The sequence below is a fragment of the Gopherus flavomarginatus genome, chromosome 4, assembly GCF_025201925.1.
Source record: "Gopherus flavomarginatus isolate rGopFla2 chromosome 4, rGopFla2.mat.asm, whole genome shotgun sequence".
Classification (NCBI taxonomy): Eukaryota; Metazoa; Chordata; order Testudines; family Testudinidae; genus Gopherus; species Gopherus flavomarginatus.
The window spans coordinates 80,242,544-80,268,516 of NC_066620.1; the positions used below are offsets into that span (position 1 = coordinate 80,242,544).

General features: G+C 45.3%; 1 protein-coding gene and 1 long non-coding RNA gene across 2 annotated transcripts in view; one reads left to right on the plus strand and one right to left on the minus strand.

The window, feature by feature from the left end:
• RYR2 (ryanodine receptor 2) overlaps positions 1-25,973 on the minus strand; it is a 727,531-nt gene that overhangs the window by 482,109 nt on the left and 219,449 nt on the right. The gene's annotated exons all lie outside the window — the stretch shown is intronic.
• The window catches only part of LOC127049568 (uncharacterized), an 838,950-nt gene that overhangs the window by 471,067 nt on the left and 341,910 nt on the right, over positions 1-25,973 (plus strand). The window lies entirely within an intron of this gene.

Below are 25,973 nucleotides of genomic sequence, written 5' to 3' on the forward strand. Positions count from 1 at the left end.
GTGGGAGCCGCGATCAGCCGAACCTGTGGATGCGGCAGGTAAACAAACCAGCCCAGCGTGCCAAGGGCTTTCCCTGAACAAGTGGCAGCCCTAGTTTGAGAACCTCTGATCTAGAATATTGAAGCATGCCTGTGTGTGGGATCAGAAGTCGCAACAGGCTCCAATAAGAATTAATTTTCTGTTTCTGTGACACTACTTGTTTTCCTTTATGGCCATCTTTATCTTCTGTTAACATTCTTCTGAGATGGGATCTGATATATGATAGCATTCATCCTCTGCCCAGGCATAGGATTGCTTTCTCTGGCACCATGTGAGTGTTCATCTTGGATCCAAGAACTATATCACTGTATGTGTTTGTTTCAGCTGTGTCTCTGTACAGAACTCTGGTCAAAAAATTGTCTGGGAAGAGATTGATAAATTTTCTTCTTCCCTAAAGCTAATATTTCTTGCTACCATGTTCCTGGATACCCCAGAAGCAAATGTAAGACTAAATGGCAATAATTAAAGCTCGAGGTGGGAGAAAAGAAAGGTTCCCATCCATCTGCAGAACAAAAATAATTGTCTGAGAATGGTGACATGGGAATGCTTTGAAGGTAAGCCTCCACTGAGAATTTATTTTGCTGTTTCAGAGAGGGCCCTGCTCTGTTTGTCCCCAATTCTGAGGGTAGAAATAGGATGTGGAGTGGGTTGTAATGTTCTGATCTAAAGTAGATGATGGATGATTTTATTCATGTCATGAATAAAACCCCTTCCACGGGTTGCTGAGACTGGGAATGGGATAACGCTGTTCCTGTAATTCTTCCACGGTTCCATAGGGTACCCTTCTTGGACATAAGAATGTAAGAACAGCCATACTGGGTCAGACCAAAGGTTCATCTAGCCCAGTATCCTGTTTTCCAACAGTGGCCATTGCCAAGTGCTTTAGGGGGAATGAACAGAACAGGTAATTGAGTGATCCACTCCCTGTCGCCCATTCCCAGCTTCTAGCAAACCTCTTGAGGTTAATGACACCAACCCTGCCCATCCTGGCTAATAGCCATTGATGGATCTATCCTCCATGAATGTATCTAGTTCTTTTTTGAACCCTGTTATAGTCTTGGCCTTCACAATATCCTCTGGCAAAGAGTTCCACAGGTTGACTGCATTGTGTGAAGAAATACTTCCTTTTGTTTTAAACCTGCTGCCTATTAATTTCATTGGGTGACCCCTAGTTCCTGGATTATGAGAAGGAGCAAGTAACACTTCCTTATTTACTTTCTCCACACCAGTCATGATTTTACAGACCTCTATCATATCCCCCCCTTAGTCATCTCTTTTCCAAGCTGAAAAGTCCCAGTCTTTTTAATCTCTCCTCATACGGAAGCTGTTCCATACCCCTAATCATTTTTGTTGCCCTTTACTAAACCTTTTCCAATTCCAATATATCTTTTTTGAGATGGGGTAACCAGATCTGCACACAGTATTCAAGATGTGGGCCTACCATGGATTCATATAGAGGCAACATGATATTTTCTGTTGTCTTATCTATCCCTTTCCTAATGATTCTTACCCTCATTTGATCAAAGCTATACGTAGCTCTTTTTGTTCCCAGACTGAAAGGACTTGGCATTAATCTCAAATCTAATTCTGACAGCTGCCCTCTATTGCCTCAGAGCTATTAGCATTGCACTTGTTCTAGCTATGACTTGAAAAGAAGTATTTTTTTCTTGTTGCACTTCATTGGAATGCTTCAGTCTGCCATACAACTGGATTCCTTTTTCCGGTATCCTGCAGAAGTCAGGATTGTATGTCAACCTTTCTGACTCTGAATAGCCTGAGTTTGCAATAATGTTTCCCAGTATATCACTAGCTAGAAACTAATGTGCCTGCGTTTTGAATCCCAAGGGCCAAACCCCATATACCTGCATGAAACAGGTTTGGATGCCACTTCACCCGCTCCCCTGCACCCAGGGAGAAGTCTTTATTATCATATACTGTTTAGATTAAGGGCCCATACCAGTATCACTGTCCTGTCCACCCATATTAGTGTTCCTTGTGAAAGCATATGGGGGCACTTGTTGTGTTAGATGACAATTCATATTTGTTTGCTTATTCCTGGCATGATGCCACCCAAAAGTTTTCATGCCTGAAGAAGGGGGCTGAGGTAATGCCTGCCTGGACTCAGCTGCCCGTGAAAGGCCTGCATCATGAAGAGTCCACTCTTTCAGGTAAAGTTCTCCTCCATTTAGAAATGCCAAAACCCTGACTAGGGAAAACAGCCACATTTATGGTGGGTAGCAATAACAATTAAATTTGGACTAGTGCAGAGGCCCGTTACTGCTCTCTCTAATGTTGGCAGCATCTGTGCTATATCCTGTGCCCTCTCTCCATGGTGCGCAGGGAAACGAAGCGCAGGTGAGCACCGCAGTTCGAGGTGTGGTAGCTGGTGCAGGCTATAGGGAGATCTTCCATCTGGTGTGCTGCCCTTCTGGCTTCACTCCCCTAATGGAGACAGGAAGGAGCTGCTTGGCCCAGGGCCAGCATCTTTCCAATCCTACCCACATCTTCTCCTTCCCAAGGGAAGGAGACAAAGGCAACCCCACTCAGACTGGGCTATGAGGGAAAAATTTGCCCACAGAACCAACTGAGCTACCCAACAAGACACTTGATCAGTCAGGGGGAAGCAAGATATGCAGACCCTTGCTCTCGCTTCCGTTCTTCTTCAGCCCAGCTCACCCCTCGACGGGACATCAGCCTCTTCAAACACTTCACAACAGGAAGCAGACTGAGAAGATAATCTCCCCAAAAATCAAATGCAGCCCTGGGACACAGCTATGAATCAGACTGACGCCGAACTTGTTAGTCTAAGATTTGAACTAAAGTTTGGAATTTCTCTGAGAAAAGTTCTGCAGCAGGAAGGGCTGGCTGAACTTCCAGCTGTTGTGATGGCGTTAAAAATTGGAGGGAATTTCAAGAGGTGGGACTTTCCTCTGCTGCTAATGACTGAAAGGTCTGGTTCTGACCCCAAGGCTGAAGTACCCATGGTAATAGAACTGTGGGCATTACCACAAAGAAGAATGGAGAGCAGATATAAATCCAACATACTCCCGTCCTCCACTCTTTTCAACTGAACACAGCAGCCTTGGCAACTGGGTACTGCACGCTACAAATAAAGTCTTCATATTCATTAATTTGTGGGCAGGGGTGATTATCAAAAGAAAATTAGAAAACAATGTTTTCCATTCAGATAGTCATGGAAACTAGGATTTTTTCACACATTGAAACAACGAAAGACTGCCAGTTCTTTTCATATGTTTACTAAAGGTGGAGCTGATTCAAGAAGTTTAAATCCGGTTGAGATATGAATCCAAACTTCCCCCAAAGGGTTTGGCTAGGTTTGATGCTTCAGTTCAGCTCTTTTTATAAACAGGCCCAAACTACAAAGTTCAGGGTCTTCTCTAATAATTAACTGTAAATGTTCTAATAATTGCATGACATCTTCTCAAAACACTCCCATTAAGAAGCCTGAAAATACAGGGGAAAGTCTATTCCTCTCACTGCTCAACCAACCCCTCAGAAGTCTCCTCCACAAATCATTTTTGCGAAGATAATTATGAAGAGATGCAAAAGAGCAGACTTCTACACAGTGAGAGTGACAAAGTACATTTCAGAGAAGACATCTAGGTCTTTGCATGAGAGAGACCACACAGGCATATTCACTCCTTAAAATTTAGAGAGCTAGCCAAACACAGACAACCACTGAGCTGCTATTATTCTGAGCACTATAATGGGATTTGATCACATGGATTGTTACCATTAGTAATGTGGCTAAATCCTGGCATGCTAAATAAGTACCCTTTCGACTTGATTACAAAATGAGAGGCTTTTTAAAAAAACAGAACACATTTGTGAAAAAAAGATGGATTTAAATTTAAATCAGACAGTCAGCAAAGTAAGAAGGCTATTTGTGGTGGCCCAGTAGGGTTGGGCAGAGGTAGGGTAACAGATCTAACCTCCTTCCCCTTGCTGCAGTAGCAGGGCTGTCCCATCCCTGACCCCCTAAAGTCTGGGATGGGGACAAGAGTTAGCAGACAGATATGAAATATTCATAAAATCATCAGCTACACTTGTACCCCTTCCTGAACCAATCATTTTCCTCCATTCTAAGGCTGTCAAGGCTGAATCCCCACTTTGTCACTTTGCGTACAGAAGGTGGGGGCCTGCAAAGATTTTAAAAATTAATACGTGCCACTCCAGGCTTGTATTAAACTCCCAAGATTACAGCTTTTCTCTGACCTTGGCTTGGTAAGCACTGCCACCACTCAAATGCATAAAACACCCTTGGATCCAGGAAGGCACTGCGAATTCCTCCCTATAGGGTAACCTCAAGTCCTTTCACACACACACCCTCCCCCCGGGGAAGAACTGAGAAAGAAAACAAAGGAAGTTAGCTGTTGCTACCAGCTAATCAAAGAACATGCACAAACCTCTTAGGACACCAAAAATCCAATCCTGTTCTTATAAAAGGTAAATAGGAAGAAAAAGGAAGAAAATACATCTGGAACTTAGGCTTTCGCTAGAATTTAAAAGAGCAATTCCAAATATTAAGCACCCAAGACAGCTTTCTTGGGGGTTATCTTAAAGATTACAAGCAAACAAAAGCATCTGGGATCAGCACAGAGAAGTTCACAAGCCTTAAAAAATAAACAGAAATAAACCTAATCGTGTCTTCCTAAACATTCCTAATTTACTTACATATTTGGGTTGTTAAAAGTAGTTCTAGATATGATCTGATGTTTTCATATCTGGTTCAGACTTTACACAGCATTCCTGCTGCCTGTTTCTTCAGCCCAGAGAGAACAACAGACAAAGGGAAAGTTTCTTTCCCAAGTTTAAAAAGTTCTTGCCTTCCCATTGGCTCTTTTGGTCAGATACCCACTTTTTCTTCTTCTTTACCTCAGAGACTTTTTAACCATTTACAGGTAAAGCAAGTAGAGAACAGCTACCAGGAGAGATTTTACAGCTAACTGGCTGGCTGGGTGTCCATCAAAGGGAGCTACCCCCCAGACTTCATTTATCACAAAGGCATAGAAAGCCATTGAACTGTGTTTCACTGCATACAGGGAGTTCACATAGCTCTTCCTCAGATCTTTCCCCCTCAAACACACACAGAGGAATCCAAGTGACTTGACTTCCTACTGAGCCTTAAGTGACCAAGGAAGTGGGTCAGATTTTCCCCCTTTACACACAGGCTACCCTGGAAATGAAACCAGACATTAGTTTCCTGTTCAGTAGTGTGAAAAATAAGTCTTTTTTAAACAGGACAACCAGGAGATGTGATTAATTAGCCATGACTGGATGATTAGCTGGGAGTTAATAAACTCATAATACAATTAGGTTGGGACACAGCTTTAAATGATGGGTGGCCATATAAAGCATTTGCCTGAAAAACTAGTTGCTATAGGAGTTGCAGTGAAATCTGTGAAATTAAAATTTCAGTCCTCTCCCATGTTAGGAAAATAGGTTACACTCTGTATGCATGTCCATGTTCACTGTGGGCAATCTGACTTTGACATTCTGTTAATAAGGCTTGACATAGATTAAAGAACGTGCAAGAAGAGTCTGCCAATATTACTCTCAGCATCACAAAGGGTGAAGATATGCTCACACATTACAATTAGGACACCTTATTTAAAAAGTCACTACGAGTCTATTCTATAGCTGGTTAGCTTCTCATGTAGTCCAGAGAAGATAGTTTAATGCCCTGCTTTCAGAGCTCTGATTCTCAATATCTTTGGGGCATGAAAAAAGATGACAATTTGATTAGCATAGTTTACTACAAAATCATCATGCTTTTTACAGACCAAAACAATGGCATCCTGGAGATTGGAAACTGTTGCTATCAGAAGGGGAAATTCTGGTCTCAGATCTAAGAGCAGACCCTGACTCAGCAGTTCTTAACATAGAACTGAGCAGAATAGCAATCAATAACAGTTACCATGTATCAATATCCAAAAGCTATCAATTCCACTCGGGGCGGGGGGAATGTTACAAAAGGCATAATGAAAAATAATGGGATGAAATTAAGGAAAGCAAAATTTAAGCTTAACAAGGGAAACTTAGGTTTCAGAGTAGCAGCCGTGTTAGTCTGTATCCGCAAAAAGAACAGGAGTACTTGTGGCACCTTAGTTAGTCTCTAAGGTGCCACAAGGGAAACTTAGTTTTTCAGTGTCCCCCCGGAGCGCTGCTTTACCGCATTATATCAGAATTCACGTTATATCGGGTCACGTTGTATTGGGGTAGAGGTGTCTTACTTTTCCTCTGCTGACAAGAGTAATGGTGAGAGTCAAGCGATCTTGGGTTCCATTCTAGGCTCTAAAAGAAAGTGGGTTCTAGGGCAGATGAGTCTGTGCCCACATTCACCCCATGTCTTCCCAGTACCATTCTCCTCACCTAGCCAGTCCTCGTCTCCACTCCTCAGGCTTTTCATCCCTCCTGGCCAAGCCATTCTTAGTCCTCCTACCCCCCATATGCCTCACTTGAACTGTCTCTCTTCCCACCTTGCTTCTAGTCTCCCACCTTGCCACATTCCCTGTCTCCTGTAGTTCCCAATTCCAGGCTCCTTCCTGAGGTTCCTCATTCAAGTTCTGTCTCTCTCTCCCTCCACCAGTTTCTTGTTCCAATCTCTTTGCCCAGCCAGTTCCAGTTTTACCCCACATCCCAGCTCCTCATCAGATCAGTCTCCTCTCTCTCCTGACCTCCTTCTCCAGCCCTATTGACCCTCACTACTAGGCTACCTACCCAGCCAGTCCCAGTTTCAATCCCAACTCTTCATCCAGTCTCAGTCTACCCCTTGTCCCCATCTGCCTCCCCAGTCCCACACTTGTCCAGCCTCTCCCTCTGCCAGCCAGTACCAGACTCAGTCCCCTCTCCCTCCTACCAGACTCCAGTCCTAGTTTTTACTCCCCTCCGGCTGTTTATCCTAATCAGTTGCCCTTGCAGATCAAGATCTTGTCTCTAAGAGCATCCCAATGACAGAGGATGGGGGGTGCTCAACATAAGATCACTCAATGCACGTTCATATATTGGCTGGGAGCATCAACAGACAAACAGACTACAGCCACAGAGCATTTTACGGCACTCAGGGTTCCAGGGCAACAGGTGACAACCTCTCCCTGGTTTAGGTTGGTCCCCAAAATATGACAGCCCTCTATCCTTTTGAATCAGGCAGCTTCTTCCTCCACATTACATAACCCCAGCAGGGGTGACACAGACAGCACGGGAGAGACAGTTTCCCTGCTCTCAGTTTCTGTGTCCAGCTTTGGTTTGGCCCATTGCAGACCAGAGCTACAACTGCAAGGAAAGTCTTGCTCAACCGTGCAAGGGAGGATTTCAGTGAGGAAAGAATCACCAGGGAAAATAGCTGCTGAAAGAAGTTGCCACTGATCATGTACACGCTGCCATTTTTCAAAAGCTTACAACATAATGAAACTTGGCCAGATTTTTATTGGGATACAAAAAGCCACAGCCTTGACACAAAGGCCATCCCCCTAGCCAAACAGCAAGCCTCTGCTCCAAAGCAGGAGAGTACTAGTTATTTTCAAATAAAACGTTCTCCAAATTCTTTAACATGAGCAAAACAATGTGTTTTTCCCTAGCCTCATTCTCAGGAACAGCAGAACCATTCTGACTAACGATTTTCCAAACAAGTTCTGCCTGAGACACATACAAGGATTGAACAAATGCAGCCCAAACAGTTAAAGTTTGGAAAAATTATAAGCAACTGAAAAAAGGGTCACATAACTGAAGGTGACAGGTAACCTTAACACTAGGCAAAGCTACCCTCAAGGCTTTCATGATAGCTCCTCTGTTGTTAATATATCAAATCATAAGATCAATTCAGAGATGAGTCTAAGAGTCTTGGTTGGATCCATCAGTGTGTATGTTACACCATTTTAGCCTCCCTTAAAGCTTATCCATTTACTAAAGAGTAACTTACTAACCCTTACCATATCCTCTCTGAATTTGTCCAGTGAGACAGTGTACAGGAGTCTAAATTGGGGTAACTCACAAACCAATGGCCCAGAGGAAGGAAGTAGCAAGAAAAGCATCTAATAGGAGCTGTACAATTTTGTGTCCATCCCCATTCTGAATTTATGCCATCTCCTGGCTCCTCAGCAAGTAAATTACCTGCCTATAGACTTTTATATCTAACTTACACCATCCTACATATCACCTCTGAATTTGACCTCTAAGCTTGTCAAGAAACTGGAGAAATCCATAAAACCAAGAAGAAACCAGTACTATTAAGCTGAAGGAATCGCAAAATCTGTTCTGAATTGAGAGACAAAAGGACTGTAAATTCAACTCATAAAACCCCACTTTTACAACTCTTAGAATTGGTCATGAATCCAAAATCCAAAACTGCTTTAAATACAGTAAAAAGACACAAGCTAAGGCATTTGGGAAATTGTTCTTATTGCATAAAGCATTGGTTAATGTTTGCAGTCTCCAGATTCTCAGGAGGTTTGCATCCTGTGTTAAATCTAAAACCTCTAAACCCTTTGTTAAGTACAAAACCATTTCAAAGTGGTTTGTGGCAGATTTAAAAATGATACATTACACAGGAGATCTGTTGTTGGAAAGAGAGCCGCCTAATGCTTTCCTAAGTACACCAGTATATGACAACAGAAATTTCTTCTGCCTCACCGATGAAGAGAAATGGTATCAACTGGAAAGTGATTATCTTTAGATTGTGAATACTGCTCTCCCTTCCCCTCTAGTGGGTAAGTATCCTGAAGAGTCTAGGTGACAGAGTGCAACTTTACCTGTTGTATAAGAGAGTCTTCTGTTAGAGGATAATTTTTATAAAGAAGATTTAGTTTAAATCTAGCAATGTGTGAAAAGTCACTGGGTTTCAGACAACAGTGATAAACAGGGGCCTGACAGGCACAGAGAGTTTCTTGTGTGTACATTTCCCCACACAAACTCCACAATATGGTGTGTGCTGTGCACTGTAGTCTGGATGGCAAGGAGCAGAGGCTTGAGCTACAGACAAGTGTGTGCACACACACACACACCCCTTGTCTACACTGGTGGTGGCAGCATGTATGGTACATACAGCTACATGCTGCAGTGAAAAGCAGGCTGTAGATAACCGAGACCCCTTCCTCCCCCGTTAGAGCCTTTCCTCCACAGCTGGAGCCTTTCCTTCCAGTGAGGAAGCACTAAAAACAGCAGTGTAGACATGGGAAACACTAGTTGGATGTATAGAGAGCTGTACAGAGTATATATCCTAAGGTTCTAGCATGTCACTCCAAATACACTGCTATTTAAACCCGTGGTAGTTAGGTGTGTAGCGTCTGTATTCTACACATTGCCCAAAGCGTAGATGGTAACTTAACTGTTAAACTAAAAATCCCAGACTGAAATATTGCTTCCACTTCCCACCACCAGTTTTTCCTTTTACATATGCACACCTAGGCTATACTCTCCCCCTCTCTGTTGCTCCTGGATACACCAACTTGGTGTTGATTACTGGAACCAACAGCAGATGTTGGGCACTGCCACCCTCTGGAGACACCTGAGGCACAATGCTGTAGGTGCAGGAAGCCGGTGAGTTCTCCATCTTCCCAGGGCAGTGGAGTCCAGGCTTTGGGCTTCAGCCCTGGGGTAGAGGGGAGACAGACTCTGGCTATAGGGCTTTGGGCTCCAGCCCCAGGCTCTGGTTGCATGGCGGCAGGCCCCAGGCTCTGGCCACACAGCTTTGGGCTCCATCCCTGGGTCCTGTCCTCTGGCCGTGAAGCTTTGGGTTATGGCAGAAGGGCTTCAGGCTCTAGCCTCCTACTGCTTCCCCTGACCTCCATCCAGGGCTTAATTTGTTGCCAGGGCAGAGTAAGGCTGCTGTGAAAAGTGATACTTGTATGTTTGTTGATAGCACTTTACATAATAGACTTACTAGCTAGCAATAAATAAATTACAATGATTTGGGCGTGTATATGTGTATATTTATTTGGTTTTCCTAAAGCTAATTAAGTACTTTAGGGAAAAAGTGTGTGAGCAGCCACCAGCAAGAGTTGGTGGCAGTATTCTGAGGCCACCAAAAAAAAATTGTCCTGAGAACCCCTGGACAGATTCATCACATTAAGTGCTGAACATGAAATACAAACCTAATATCTATTATTATTACGTTTGTATTTCATGTTCAGCACTTAAAGATCAGCAATTCATTATTTTCTGAACTTTTTTTTAAGGCCTGAATTTACAAGATGCTGATTTCAATGGGACGTAGAGCATTCAAGATCTTACAAGATTGGGCTCTTATGAGTAAAGTAGACAAACTTACTCAGCAATATGAAATACTGCTAGGATTTAGCAAGCAATAAAAATAGATTTGGGCAACCTACAGCCTTCTCTACTTAGATACCTCATTCACATGTGGTAGGTTGGCAGATAGATTACTCCCTTGTCTCCTCTCAACATCCTCTTGCACGGTTATGGTATCAGCACCTCTTTTTTCCTGTCCATTTTCTCTCTTGTCCTGTTCTGTCCTTCTCTGTTTATTGAACTTCCTTTACAAAAAGAATTACTCTTTATTTGACTTCCTTTTCTCTTGTAATTCCCTTTCTCTGTTCCCCCACAATATACTGTGCAGAGTGGTCACTTTCATGAGGTTGGGTCCCATTTGAACTCAGCTCAGCTGGAAGAACAAAAAGCTTAGGCCAGCATGCTGTCGCTTGCGCCTCTAAGGGCTGGTCTACAATACAAAGTTAATTTGACCTAATGACATTGCTGAGGACTGTGAAAATTTTCATGCCCTGTGCAACATAGTTAAGCTAACCTAAGCCTCAGTGTAGAATTCTTCCGTCAACCTAGCTAACACCTCTCAGAGAGGTGGATTTACTACACCGGTGGAAGAAACACTGAAACATTTCTAGTGTAGATGTACCCTAGCTCCTAACATATGAGTTGCTCCTATAACTAGCTGCCTTATGTGGCTCCAGTGGGAGAATAACGAGATCATGGGCACCTTTTTACTGAGAGCCGAGACCCACACAGGACTCCAGATTAGGGAGCCAGCAAGCCTGGTAGGGGTCAGGAGAGGACCCTGCCGCACCCAAAGATGAAGATAAAGCAAGGGAACCATTTTTATTCCTTTGCTGGTGCTTTTGTTTATGTATTTTAATTATCCCTTGTGTACTGAGATTTATGCTCCTTGCCAGCTAGTTGTCCCTTGAAAAAATAAATACAACACCCTCTGTATGGCACAGCAAGGAGTCATCTTAGGTGGAGGCATCAGGAACCAAAAAAGAACACAGGATCCAACCCATGAGAGGAGAAGGGAGAAGCCGCTCCTAATACTGGTGATATCAAGCTTACAGGAGAGAGAAGGGAGGAGGCTTAAACCACGCCTCAGGGAGGGCTACATTTGTTATTCCTGTTATACATTCAGGGAATACCCGTATTCAAAGAAAAGACGGTTACTCACCTTTGTAACTATTGTTCTTCGAGATGTGTTGCTCATATCCATTCCAGTTAGGTGTGCGCGCGCCGCATGCACGTTCGTCGGAAGACATTTTTTACCCTAGCAACACTCGGCGGATCGGCTGGGCGCTCCTTGGAGTGGCGCCACTATGGCACCATATATATACCCCAGCCAACCCGGCCACCCTTCAGTTCCTTCTTGCCGGCTACTCTGACAGTGTGGAAGGACGGTGGGTTTGGAATGGATATGAGCAACACATCTCGAAGAACAACAGTTACAAAGGTGAGTAACCGTCTTTTCTTCTTCGAGTGATTGCTCATATGCATTCCAGTAGGTGATTCCCAAGCCTTACCTAGGTGGAGGGGTCGGAGTGAGATGTGGCAGTGTGCAGAACCACTGAGCCAAAGCCTGTATCATCTCTAGACTGTTGGACCAGAGCATAGTGCGAAGCAAAGGTGTGGACCGATGACCAGGTCGCTGCGCGACATATCTCCTAGATAGGCACGTGGGCCAGGAAGGCGGTTGATGAAGCCTGAGCTCTGGTAGAATGTGCCGTGAGATGGCCCGAGGAGACATGAGCCAGGTCATAGCACGTGCGTATGCACGCCACTACCCAGGAGGAGATCCTCTGGGAGGACATGGGTAGACCTTTCATCCGTTCAGCGACTGCCACGAACAGCTGGGGGAGATTTCCGGAAGGGCTTTGTCTGCTCGATATAAAAAGCGAGCGCCCTACGGACATCTAAGGAGTGCAACTGTTGCTCCCATCGGGAAGAGTGAGGCTTCGGAAAGAAGACTGGGAGGAAGATGTCCTGGTTGGTATGGAAGGCCGACACTACCTTAGGGAGGAACACCGGATGAGGTCGCAACTGTACCTTGTCCTTGTGGAAGACAGTATACGGTGAGTCCACCGTAAGCGCTCGAAGTTCAGAGACCCTTCTGGCCTATGTAATGGCCACCAAGAAGACTGTCTTCCTCGACAGGTTTAGGAGTGAGCAAGTCGCCAGTGACTCAAGGGTGGATGCATTAGTCTGCTTAGGACTAAGTTGAGGTCCCAGGTGGGGGCAGGGCGGCGTACTGGGGGTAAAGGTGCTCCAGGCCCTTAAGAAATCTAGTAACTAAGGGGTGGGAAAACACAGAGTGGCCACTTTCTCCGGGATGGAATTTGGAGATAGCCGCCAAGTGCACCCTCAGAGAAGATATCACCAGGCCCTGTTGCTTAAGAGACCAGAGGTAGTCTAAAACAGCGGGGATCGAGACCTCAGAAGGAGTAACATCCCGCGTTGCACACCAGCAGGAGAAACGTTTACACTTGGCCAGGTACGTAGACTGAGTGGAAGGCTTTCTGCTGCTTAGGAGAACATGCTGTACCAGTGCGGACCAGCGTAACTCCGATCTGTTCAGCCATGCAGGAGCCATGCCGTGAGGTGAAGGGCCTGCAGGTCTGGGTGGCGAAGACTGTCGCGGTCCTGCGTTATGTGGTCTGGAAGGAGAAGTAGGGTAATCGAGCTGTCCAGGGACAGGTTGAGCAGTGTGGTGTACCAGTGCTGTCTGGGCCACGCTGGCACGATCAGGATTAGATGCGCCCTGTCCCTGTGGAGTTTTATTAGGACCCTGTGAACCAGAGGGAACGGTGGAAAGGCGTAGAGCAGGTGGTGCTCCCACGACAGGAGGAATGCGTCCGTGATCGATCCCGGTGAAAGACCCTGGAAGGAGCAGAACGCTTGGCATTTCCTGTTCGTGCGAGAGGCGAACAGGTCTATGAGGGGAAAACCCCACCTCTGGAAGACCGAATGAATAATGTCTGGTCTGATCGACCATTCGTGACAGAGGAAGGATCTGCTCAGCTGATCCGCTAGAGTGCTCCGAACCCCTGGAAGAAAGGATGCTACCAGGTCTATCGAGTGGGCTATGCAGAAGTCCCAGAGTCGAATGGCCTCTTGACACAGGGGAGAAGAGCGAGTCCCTCCCTGTTTGTTGATATAATACATGGCCGTTGTGTTGTCCGTAAACACTGAGACACAATGGCCATGAAGATGTTGCTGAAACGCCTGACACGCGAGGCGGACTGCTCTCAGCTCCCGGATGTTTATGTGGAGCGACAGCTCCTGTGATGTCCAAAGGCCCTGGGTACAAAGGTGACCTAGGTGAGTCCCCCAACCGAGAGATGACGCATCTGTCGTTAGGGACAGCGAGGGCTGTGGTGGATGGAATGGTAGCCCTGCACACATCAGGGAGGGAGTCAGCCACCAGTCGAGGGAGCGTAAGATGCTTGGGGGAACAGTCATCAGAGTGTCTGTTGGGTCCCTGCCCGGACGGTAGACCGAGTTGAGCCACGTTTGAAGGGGCCGGAGGCGGAGCCTGACATATTTTGTCATATAAGTGCAGGCGGCCATGTGGCCTAGTAGGCCGAGACATGTGTGAGCCGAGGTGACCGGGGAGTTCTGCAGACCTCGAATGATCACCGTGAGTGTCTGGAAACGTGGCTGAGGTAGGTAGGCCTTGGCTCGAGCGGAGTCCAGAGTTGCCCCTATGAAGTCCAGCCTTTGTGTGGGAACCAGTGTGGACTTTTCGGCATTGAGGAGCAGCTCCAACCGGGAGAATAGGTCTGTGATTATGTTCACGTGCTGTCTGACCTGAGTCTGGGAGGTTCCCTTGACGAGCCAGTCGTCCAGATATGGGAATACATGTATCTGCTGCCAGCGGAGGTGGGTGGCGACGACGGCCATACACTTCGTAAACACCCTTGGGGCAGCAGAGAGGCCAAAGGGGAGGACCGTGAATTGGAAGTGCTGGTGACTGGCTACAAAGCGAAGATACCTCCTGTGTGGAGGGAAGATGGCGATATGGAAGTACACGTCCTTCATATTGAGGGCGGCATACCAGTCTCCAGGATCCAAGGACGGGATAATAGTCCCCAGGGAGACCATGCAGAACTTCAATTTGACCATAAACTTGTTGAGGCCTCGCAGGTCTAGGATGGCCCTGAGGTCTCCCTTGGACTTGGGGATCAGAAAGTAGCGAGAGTAAAACCCTTTTCCCTTCTCGTCTGGTGGTACCTCCTCTAATGCTCCTGCGGTGAGGAGAGACTGCACTTCTTGTAAGAGGACTTGCTCGTGAGAGGGGTCCCTGAAGAGGGACTGGGTTGGGGGGTGGCAAGGCAGGGATGAACAAATTGGAGGTGGTATCCTTGTTTCACCGTCCGTAGGACCCAGATGTCTGAAGTCAATTGGGACCACGCTGGGAGGAAGTAGGAGAGGCGGTTGGAGAAGGGAGGAGAAGGATCCTGTCCTGAAACTGGTACACCGTCCTCGTGCATACCTTCAAAAGGTAGACTTAGGCCCTGGAGGTGCTTTTGTGGGGCCATTGTTTTGACCCCCTTGGGCTCCGGACTGGCATCTACAGCCACCCCTCCCGCGCCTTCTGCTGAAGTTTTGTCTGTGCCGGGGCACAAAGTAAGGCCGGTGAGGTTGGGGCCGGAAAGGTCTGCGTTGGGTCATGGGCGTATGCATGCCCAATGAGCGCATGATGACCCTGTTGTCCTTTAAACTCTGCAACCTGGGGTCAGTCTTTTCAGAGAACAGACCCTTGCCATCAAAGGGTAAGTCCTGGATGGTGTATGGAGCTCGGGTGCCAGGTTGGAGACCTGCGGCCATGAGATACGCCTCATGGTGATACCTGAGGCCAGAGTTCTGGCTGCCGAGTCAGCCGCATCGAGAGAAGCCTGGAGGGAGGTTCTAGCCACCTTCTTTCCTTCTTCAAGGAATGTGGCAAATTCCTGGCGAGAGTCCGGGGGTAGAAGATCTGTGAATCTACCCACCTCCGCCCAGGTGTTGTAACAGTAATGGTTCAGGAGAGCCTGCTGGTTGGCCACCTTGAGCTGCAGGGCACCTGCCAAATATACCTTGCGGCCCAGTAGGTCCATCCATCTAGCCTCCTTTGATTTGGGGGCTGGCGCCTGTTGGCCATGGCGTTCCCTCTCGTTGACCGATTGGACAACTAATGAGGAGGGAGGAGGATGAACATATAGGTTCTCGTACCCCCGAGAGGGAACCATGTATTTTCTCTCAACTCCCTTTGCCGTAGGGGGAATGGAGGCTGGGGACTGTCATAAGGTGTCAGCAGTGGCCTGGATGGTTTAGATGAAAGGCAAAGCCACCCTAGTGGGGGTATCTGCCAACAGGATGCTGACAACTGGGTCCTTGTCCTCTGGGACTTCCTCTACGGGAAGATTGATGTTGAACGCCACCCTCCTAAAGAGGTCCTGATGGGCTCTGAGGTCTATCGGCGAGGGCCCTGATGATGAGGTCCCTGCCACCGCCTCGTCTGGGGAGGAAGAGGACGATACACCGGAGATGAGGGGGTCCTGCATGGCCTCTTGCTCCTGGGTCGGCTCCTGCTCCAGCAGTACCAGGGAACCTGGTGGATGGGTTATCTGCTCCTCTGTCCCAGCAGGAGGGGGACGGCTAATGGTGGCCTCTGGAGCTCGATGCTCTGAGGAAGCAGAGCAGGTCTGGAGCAATGGGGCACCCTGGGCCTGATGGTATGCCCAAGGTGTCCAAAAGGACCACTGGTGAGGTCCCGGGTCCTGAGACCGGACCTCCTGGAAAACCCCGGTAGGCACCTCCATATCTCACTCCTGGTCGTAGTAACTGTCCGCGTGAGAGGACACCGACGACTGTCTGGATGGCCATGGAGGAGCAGAGAAACCTTGGGCTGAGGTTCTGACAGACCTCGCTCCCTTCTTTAACGGGGACCAGTGCCGGTATTCGTAGCGGTACCGGGATCGAGATTGGGACCTGCGACCGGACCAGTGCCGGGAGGTCAACCGAGATCTCGAGTCTCTGCAGTGTGAACGGCTCTGAGAGGTACGGTGCCTGGATCGGCACCGAGAACTGGAGCGGTGCCGTGGATAGCGAGGTGGAGAGTGGGAGTCCGACCGGTGCCGCGAGTCTGACCAGTGCCATGTAGGGGAATGGTGCCAGGACTGCGAGAGGCGTCGAGAGCAGGAGCATCGTCTCGACCTGGAGCATCTACGGGACAGCGATCTTGAGCTGTGCCGGTCCACTGTGCTGACGGATGGTGGTCTAGGTAGGGTCGGCTTGCCTCGAGATTGGATTACCCGCACCAGCAGTGCCAGGGATAGAGGCAGGGCCGAGTCCGTCAAGGTGATTAAGTCTCTCACCGCCGAATACGCCTCTGGTGTGGATGGCATGGTGAGCTCTACCGCGGCACGCGCCGGGGAGCTATGAGGCACTGGACTCGACGGCCCTTGTGGGACCGAAATCAACGGTGCCGATTTAGTCGGTGCCGTGGCAGGTATCGGCGCTGGGCGGTCCGAACTCGGCGCACTCTCTGGCTGTGCCGTAGTTGGCGCCAAGGCAGCAGGAGTCTTGGCCTTCTTCGACCTCGGGGAGAGGGAGCGACGCGGAGTCGACTTCGATGCCGGTGTCGGACGGTGCCAAGAGTCCTTAGGCGTGCCGGTGCGATCCGGTGCCGTAGGGGTGCCTCTGTTCACCGACTGACTGGCGCTCGGTGCCAAAGGTGGCAGTGTCAAGGCCGCCTCCATGAGGAGCTGTTTTAGTCTGATGTCCCGCTCCTTTTTAGTGCGCGGCTTGAAAGCTTTGCAAATAGGGCACTTAGCTGTTAAGTGTGATTCCCTGAGGCACTTTAAACAGGAGTCGTGTGAGTCTCCTGTTGGCATCGGCCTGTGACAGGCCGAGCACGGTTTGAAACCCGGTGAGCCGGGCATGAGCTCCAGCGCCGGGTGTGGGGAAGGGGCTACTCCCCAAACCCCACTAAGTAATACTAAACTAACTATACTATTAAAGTAAGAACTTACAACTAAATCTATCTACATATATCTATATATATAAGAACAATAACTATGTACACGATAATAACGAGAAACCACGAGTAGCTAGGGAAGGTGGAGGTCAGCTAAGCCGCACTCCACTGTTCCAACGACCGACACGGGTGGTAAGAAGGAACTGAAGGGTGGCCAGGTCGGCTGGGGTATATAAAAGGTGCCATAGCGGTGCCACTCCAGGGAGTGCCCAGCCAACCCGCCGAGTGTTGCTAGAGTAAAAAAAGGTCTTCCGACGAACGTGCATGCAGCGCGCGCACACCTAATTGGAATGCATATGAGCAATCACTCGAAGAAGAATAAAAAAACTTTTTAACTGTACCCACTGTTGGTAGTAACATCAAAGGAAATTCTGTATCAACATCAGCACAGAGGGAAATTCTTACCACTAAGCCTATAGTGGGACTGCTATTATTTGAGGCACTCCAAAGGCCAAATTTTGCAGGGTCCTAAAATATCTACCACATCCTACCATGCAAGATGGTTGTTTTGGATCATTTTAAAGGGTTTGCATATAGATTTTAAATCCTTCTTCCTTACTTTAATCTCCCTCCAAAAATATACCCTCCCACACACACTCTTTAAGGGTTGCCAACCCTCCAGGATTGCCCGGGAGTCTCCAGGAATTAAAGATTAATCTTTAATTCAAGATTGCCATGTGATGAAGCTTCCAGGAATACATCCAACCAGAATTGGCAACTCTATCTCTCTCTCTCTCTCTCTCCACACACACACATATTTATCCAATTAAATTAAAAAAGAATTATAAAGTCATTCTGGTTGTGAAAATTAAAAACATTATCCTTCATCCTGCCATACTTCCTGTCTATCCTTAATAAAGCCTTTAAACAATAAAACATCCACTCCTGTCTTGCAGGTTTGTGTGTTTATTCTTATTATTGGGTCAAATGAAAGAAAGTGGATAGCTCTCTAGCATTTCCCAAACAAATAAAAAAATGAAGTATTAAAGAATAGCTACATATCAAAGACTGCTCTCTGACCACACAAACTGTTGTTAAGCAGAGTATAACATATGTTCTCATTGGTCCTGTTATTTCATTTAAGATATTGTAGATTTAATCAAAGGTGAAGCTAGTATGGCTTCAAATTTCATGTTGCTGGTGGAAGCTGCATATCTGCTGTTTATATTACAAGTTTGTTTGTGCGATTGCGGCATGAATTCCATCTTTAAGCTTTTAATAACACTTCAGAGCTGCTCAGTGACAAGTGCCTGGAATTCTTGCAGGTCTTTCAGATACTGTCAGAGCCTACAAGCTGTGCAGGAATGGTCTTCATTCCTTCCCAGATTCTCCTCCCTTCTCTTCACCATACCAGACCCTTTGTCACACACACATCTCTACACACAACAGACTCTGGTGCAGCTGACACAGCAACAGGCTGTATTTCAAGAATACCACACAGCAACTAGTGGATGAAGTCCCCAGCAGCTGTTGTATTAAGTGGATGCTGGCTGGCGCTCGCAGAGTTCTGATATAGCTGGTTGGGAATCCTCTGGTGGGCGCAACCTATATGGGGTAAGCTATACTAAATCAATTCAAGTCCTGGACAGGATGCATGAGTTCCTTGCACAAAGTTAGTGTGAAGTAATACTTTGTAAAGCTAACAGCCTATAGCTGCAGACATCACAAAATTATAATAAGTGTGCATACAACTGATCAGTTTATATTTTAACTGCATATTTACTTACGTTATTGTCAAATATTTTCCCTTAAGCTTATAAATATTTTGTTTTTATATTCTAAGAAGAATATTTAGCTATCTACTAAGTTCTCATCTTCTTTCTTGCCACTTCCCTGTTCATGATCGGCAACTTCTATAGCCTTCTTTCAAAACTCATGATCATATGCCGGGCTGTCATGCAGGTTGCTCTCTCCAAGATCTTCCAATATCTGGTCCACATACTGAGCCTTTGGTCTCCCCATTGGGCATCTCCAGCCACAATCACTGCAAGAGCAATCCTACCAATAGAACTCTCTGATCTCTGCTGGACATGCCTATACCAACATAGCCTAGCTCCACCCCCACCCCACAGCTGGTCTTCAGTTGGAGCAAACTGCATTAGGTTCCTTACAAGCTCTTTTTGTTTCCTATCATGGAGTGTCCTTAATGTTCTTTTAATGTATTTTTATGTATTATAGGAATTAGATGCACAATTCCTATTATACACTAAAAATACATTAAAAGAACATTAAGGTTATAAAGGCAAATTGTCAAAAGTTAGGAAATGCCTGAATTAAAGTTCCCTGTACAACCTAAATGTAATTCACTTGCACATATGAATTATGGTACTTTTTAAATAACATGAGCATACACCATATTTTCCACAGGACCCTTCCACATACAGTGCATAAGATGGGTAGTGCTCACTTAGCAAGCAAGCTACTCAATATTTTGTTTTCTCCTAATTGTTTAATTATGATTCCATGTCTTATTTACTATAACTATTCAAACTCCTGCTCTGAAGACATGAATTTCCTCATAGGCTTTTCTATGGTACTCATTACTATAGTATCCAAGTGATTCAAAAATAGTAATTACATTTATTTTTACAACACCCCTGTATGACAAGGGGTTTGTAGTCTCCCAGCTGTACAGATGGGGAACTAAGGTCCCAAAGCCCAAATTCACACAGGTACTTAGGTGTCTAAAAAGTAATTGAGCCAGAGAGGGAGAGAGAGAGAAAGCCTCTGCAACTGAGGAGCCACATGTGGCTCTTTTACAGTTAAAATGTGACTCACAGAGCCCCTCACGCTCTCCCAAGCCCTCCCCCACGCCCATTCTCCACTTACCAAACTGGAGGAGAGGAGCATAGGCAACGACTCCATGGGTGCTCCAGAAAAATAAAATTAGTGCGTGCTTAGCCTCCCCCTGCTCCACTCGTACTCAGCCCATGTCTTCTTAGCGAGACAGGCCCTGTCTCCTGCCTGGCTCCCAGTTTCTTTGCTAGCCAGTCTCAGACTCCCTCCATCCCAACTACTAGTTCCACTTTCCCACTTCCCACTCTTCTGCCAGCCTCCAGTGCCCGTTCCTGCTCTCCCCTTCACTCTGCAGCCTTCCTGTCCCAAGGTCCAGCTTTTATCCTCTTTGCATTTGAATCAGGCAGCTTCCTCCTCCACATCGTCTGGGCCCAGCACAAGGATCAGAGTATAGGAGAGTCTCCCTGCTCTCAGTTCCAGAACCAAGATGTGGACCTGACCTGTTCATTATCAAGCCAAAGATGCAATTGCATGGAGAGTCCTGCTCAGTCCCAGGCAGTGAAAAGAAAGGCCACATCCACCAAGTTTCAAGTCCCTGCTCCAGTGCACAGGGGCAATAGAGCTTTTCAAATAAAAAGCCCACCAGAATTTTTTTATGAGGAAAACACATTATTCTCTAGCCTTGTTCTCAGAAATAGCTGACATTTTCAAAAACAGAATTCAGCCTGAGGCAGATACCCCATATGGAAAATTTCAACCTAACCAGTTAAAGTTTAACAAAGTTATAAGCAGTTGCAAATAGGGTCTTATAGTGTGAAGTGTTGGGTAACCTTAACAGATGGTGGTACCTGCCCCTACTATAATCACTTCTTCTGAATAGTGTCATTTTTACTCTATATAGTCCTCTCTGTGTAGAACTTTTCCATGACTCTAATCATCCTTGTCAACTTAATTTACATTGGATTTCATCTGTCACAGTGTTACCCAACTGCGTAAGCTAGTTAGGGCTTTCTTCAGTTCTTCATAATCTTTCCTAGTCATGACAAACTCTGTCATCTGCAAATTTTGCTACTTAACTTTTCATCTTTTTCTTCAGAACATTAATGTTAACCATCTGCGTGTTAATGGTGCTAGTAGAAATCAATGGGGCTTCAGTTTCCCCAAATGTAAAGGTGGGGGGAGGGGAATCTACATCACACAGATGTTAGACTTTATTCATGGTAAGGAATTTGGAGATCTTTGTTTGAAACATGCTTTTTAAAGTATGATTCATTTTTGAAAGGATTTATTTTTGTTGTTGGTTTTTTTTTGCTTTCACAGCAAGACACTGGCTACTGACAAATTTATTTTACAAGCAACTAGTTTCATCTTTCATTCTACTGCAATATATTTATCGTTTTAAAGAAAGATCAAATAAATATCTGATGAACAAAAAGTGATACACAAAATTAAATTAACCTGGCAAGAAAAGATACTTTACCATAAGTGAACATGAGCAGAAATATAGCTTTTTATGCTGGCTAGAACAAAAACCTGCTTCTCTTGTGGCTGAATTAAGTTACATTTGTCCTTTACGTTGTGTTCCCTGAAATAAACCCAATTATACTATGATACAAGTCACTTGCTCTCCTTTATCCTATAATATTTCTTCTACTCCTCTGTATTTATGATTCACCTAAATGAGGCCTGCTAACCTAGTACCTTAGAGTCATATATTAAATGCCCCCCAAAACAAGTGTAACCAAAGAATACACAGTGTAACTGACTTACTACTTGCCAGTATCTTTTTATATGAATGTGTGAGAGAGAAAGATCAGTATGTACTATATAGGTGATGTCTGTCCATCACAGATATTCATAAAAGTGATTCAGGACAGGAGTATTTTCTTTGACAGAAATATTAGCTATGTCTGTCACAACAACACGATGCATTCTCTTCTCACTCTGGTCTGCAAGGAGTAGCACTGGCCCTGGTCACTTTTTCTTATTTTGGTAAAACGGTAGTGTCTAGACTGAGGCACCAATCATAATCCTATTGTCCTAGGATATGTAGAGTGCAACCAGAATGGGAGAGTCCGTGCTCTGAAGCAGGCTTATTTCAACACTTCTGGTATCCCCACCTGTTGAACAGGACCTAGTTCTGACAACCTGGGAGGGAGGCTAGGAGGAGTGTGTGTGTGTGGGCATGAAAGTCTGTCATGGATTTGCTATTCTTATCAGAAAAATTGAAGAGAATCCTCCACAGCAGGATGTGGTCAGGTTTGGGTTTGCAAGTGACTTCTAAATTAGATCAGCTGAGATCTGGCAGATGCAGTAATCATGGAGAGGGAAGGATAGGTCCATGTATATTCTTTATGCCTGGGGCTAGTTGACTTTGGGGTGGGTTTCCTCATGACCAGCACGCCTGCCTTATATTTCAGTTTTTTTAGTTTATTAAAGAATCACAGTTACTAGTGTAAATGTAGGAGGGCTTCTGGGGGCTTGGGCACCACTTGTAAAGAGCAAGTAGTGTACATGTATACACACCCACACCCACACATATGTATTTATATATTTTGTACAAGATCATTGGCTAATGATGAGATAAGTTAGAATGATGTTGCAAAATCTCTGTCATGGTATATTAAGATGACCTTATACAACTACTCAGGAGTCCACACAGTATCTGCTTAGTATCTTCTGAATGAGACATACTGAGAGTGAACTTGAAGTACATTTGACAGATTTCCATATCTTCCCAGTCTTCATTACACAAATATTTTTATCTCCGTTTCTCATTGTCCTCAATTATGTGACTCCAGGGATATGTTTGTTATAGTTGAAAAACAAACAATAAAATTTTGTAGAATTTAATTTAATGTTTCCTGTCAAGTGATCTTTCTTGCTAAATTTCCTAGTGAAATTTTCAAGCAACAAATAAGTAACAAATTATCTCTGGAACTGACAACAGTTCCCCTTTCCCAAATATAAGAAATTGAGTTATTATAATTAAATTATTGCAACACTCTGGAAGATAGTGTTTTATACGTTAACACAAAATTATCTCTTCTTGTAAAGCTTAAAGAAAGTTTAGCAGTCACTAAAAGTTGAAACTTGCAGATTCTACAAACAGCTACTAACACCAGAAATTAAGCTTCTTAAATAAGGACCTATCCCATAGCATTCAAGTATCTAGAGGCTGAAAGGGGGCTTGGTAGGTTATGCAATGTATATACGGACATTGAATATGCTCCAGCTAATTATCAGGAAGTGTCACATGCATTTATTTTACAGTTATTGCACTTGGTTTCCAGAAATTTACTGAAAAGAAAATTAGTACCTTTTTTTTAGTGTTATAATAATTAACACGTATATAGCACTGATTTACAATCAGGCTTACGATCTGCTTGGAGATTAAGATAGATTCTGCTCTGATCCCAATGTATCAATCTCCTGGATGGTGGTGAAGACCGCACAAGCATCATCATAAGACACCTCTGCAGAAGCCAAGCAAAATCTATCCCTAGTGGTCCATGGAATACCAGCATCATTACTAGGGCCCTACCAAATTCATGACCATGAAAACTGCAACACGGACCACAAAATTGGGTCCCCCCCATAGGAATCTGATCTTGTGTGCTTTTATCCTATACTATGTAAATTTCACGGGGGAGACCAGCGTTTCTCAAATTGGGGGTCCTAACCCAAAAGGGAGTTGAAAGGGGGTCACAAGGCTGGGGGTCACGATATTGCCATCCTTACTTCTGCACTGCCTTCAGAGCTGGGTGGCCAGAGACCAGCAAATGTTGGATGGGCACCCAGCTCAAGTGGCTTTATTTCTGGACAGCAAGATCTGATTTCAGCCTTACTTTATGTAAATCCCACACAGAGATTTCTGCCTAAGATACACAATTCTCAATAAGGATGATGGACTTCTTACAATAGCTGGACAAGCCTTACACCTGATCTGGAATTCTTTGCGCACTAAATCTGCAGCTAAAGTCCATGGCATTTTTCATGTGTAAGGAACCCATAATCAGGCCCTCTTTTTTTGAAGATGATGTATTGCTGATGTTTTTCTTACCCGTATCAGAAGTGGGGACACTGAAATGCTAACTACATTTCATAACCAACTGCAATACGACATGTGTCACCATAGCAAAGCCTTGCCTAATCCAGTCTCAGTCAAGCCCTCTCTCCTTTTTAGGGGCCCCAGTGATGGTACATAGACTTGCATTTCATTCAAGTCTAGTCCCTTCTTGAGGTTCTGGGTTATTAAAATAGATCAGTGTCATCTCAGATCAAACTCATCTTTCCCAGACTCGACAGTCTTTTAGGCCCTTGTTGGGCTCAGTAGTCCCTTCCCAACACCCAGGCACTGCTGCCTAGTATTTCTTAAGCCTCCATTTTAGAATGGATGCCTCTCATGACAAATCAGCTCTTAACAAGCCTTTCCAACTCCCTGGTATAGCGAATCCCTCCCCAGGTCCTCAGTGACCCTGGATCTCCTGCACAAGCCTTCCCATTCTTTGCGTTGCTCAGATGCTCTGCCCAGGCACTCTGGAGAGTTGCCAGTAACCTTCACTCTTCCTAGAAGACTCAAACTCTCACTGACTGATCATAGGCTTGCCTTCTATTGCTTGTCAGGCCTGATTCCTAATCATATGTTCTCATAATGTACCTCTGGACTGAGAGATAAATTAAACACAAGTGCTCCTTCAAAAGGCCAGCTTGCCCTGTGATTGCCACTTATAACTAAAAAAATTATGGCTAGACAGAAAGTTTGCCAATAGAACAAAACATTGTAAAAATACTAAGATTAAGATTAAAAGAAAAAAACTTAATACTGGAATTAAAAACAATCCCTTCTAGTGTTCTGTTGTGGCCCTTCTGAAACCAGAATAGAGAAGCGAATCTTATTTTTTCCTCAGCGTAGTACACCATGTACATGCTCCCTTCCACCATGTGCTACAGCTCTGGATCCCTCTTGGATTCGCCTCAATGGTACTCCTGCTATTGTTGGCCCAGACCTATCCTTACTTGGGGCAGAATGATAAGTCACAGGAACACAACAACGGAGTTCTTCAAATATTGTTGTGGGTATATTGCATTCACTACAGTTCCATTGTAACATCTCTGCACAGCCTTTGCAATTGCACAGTTTTTTGTTTTTTGGGGAGAGAGGGAGGATGCTGTTGACAGCTCCTGCTTTTTTGGTGCATAACTGCAGTACGTGCTTGCACTTCTGGTGCATATTTTCTCCATGGATTTGCTTGCTATTAGTGGCAGTATTTGCAAATTCCAGAAAGAGTGATCCCTGTCTTTAAGTATGTATTTGCTTATTCCAATATTACATGCAGATCTCAAACATTCTACTCAGCGTGCTGCTGTTGCAGTTAGTCCTTGGAACAAATGCTCAGTGACACCATATGCTCTGAAACATGCATGGGAATGTTCCTGGATTTCATATCCCAACTATCATTTTTTAGGCTCAGTGCCTGACATTTTCTGGGACTGACTACAGCATATTACTTTGGAGCTTGCTTTCTCCCGGACATTCTCAGAGCTTCCAGAAGGTCTGTTTCTTTCCTGCTAGCTTTCTTGAGTGACAGATTTGCTATTAATCCCTTCCTCTGTTTTGTCTCTGTATGTTACTCCAGTACTACAGCCACTCTTCCCTTGTCATTCTTCCTCAATTAGAAGCAGTTTTCAGGATATGGTCCATGCAAAGGATGTGTGAAATCCTAAGCTACGTGACTGTAAGCTAAATGAACTACACCATATACACAAAATTAATCATACTACTGTGATTTATTTGTAGATAGTTGTTTGCTACTCAGAGTTGTTACTGTATTTCCCTCATCACTCATGAATGCAAGGATGCTTAATTTCCATATTCATCTAGTACCTCTGATTAATATCACATCTTCAATTTTAAATCTGAACT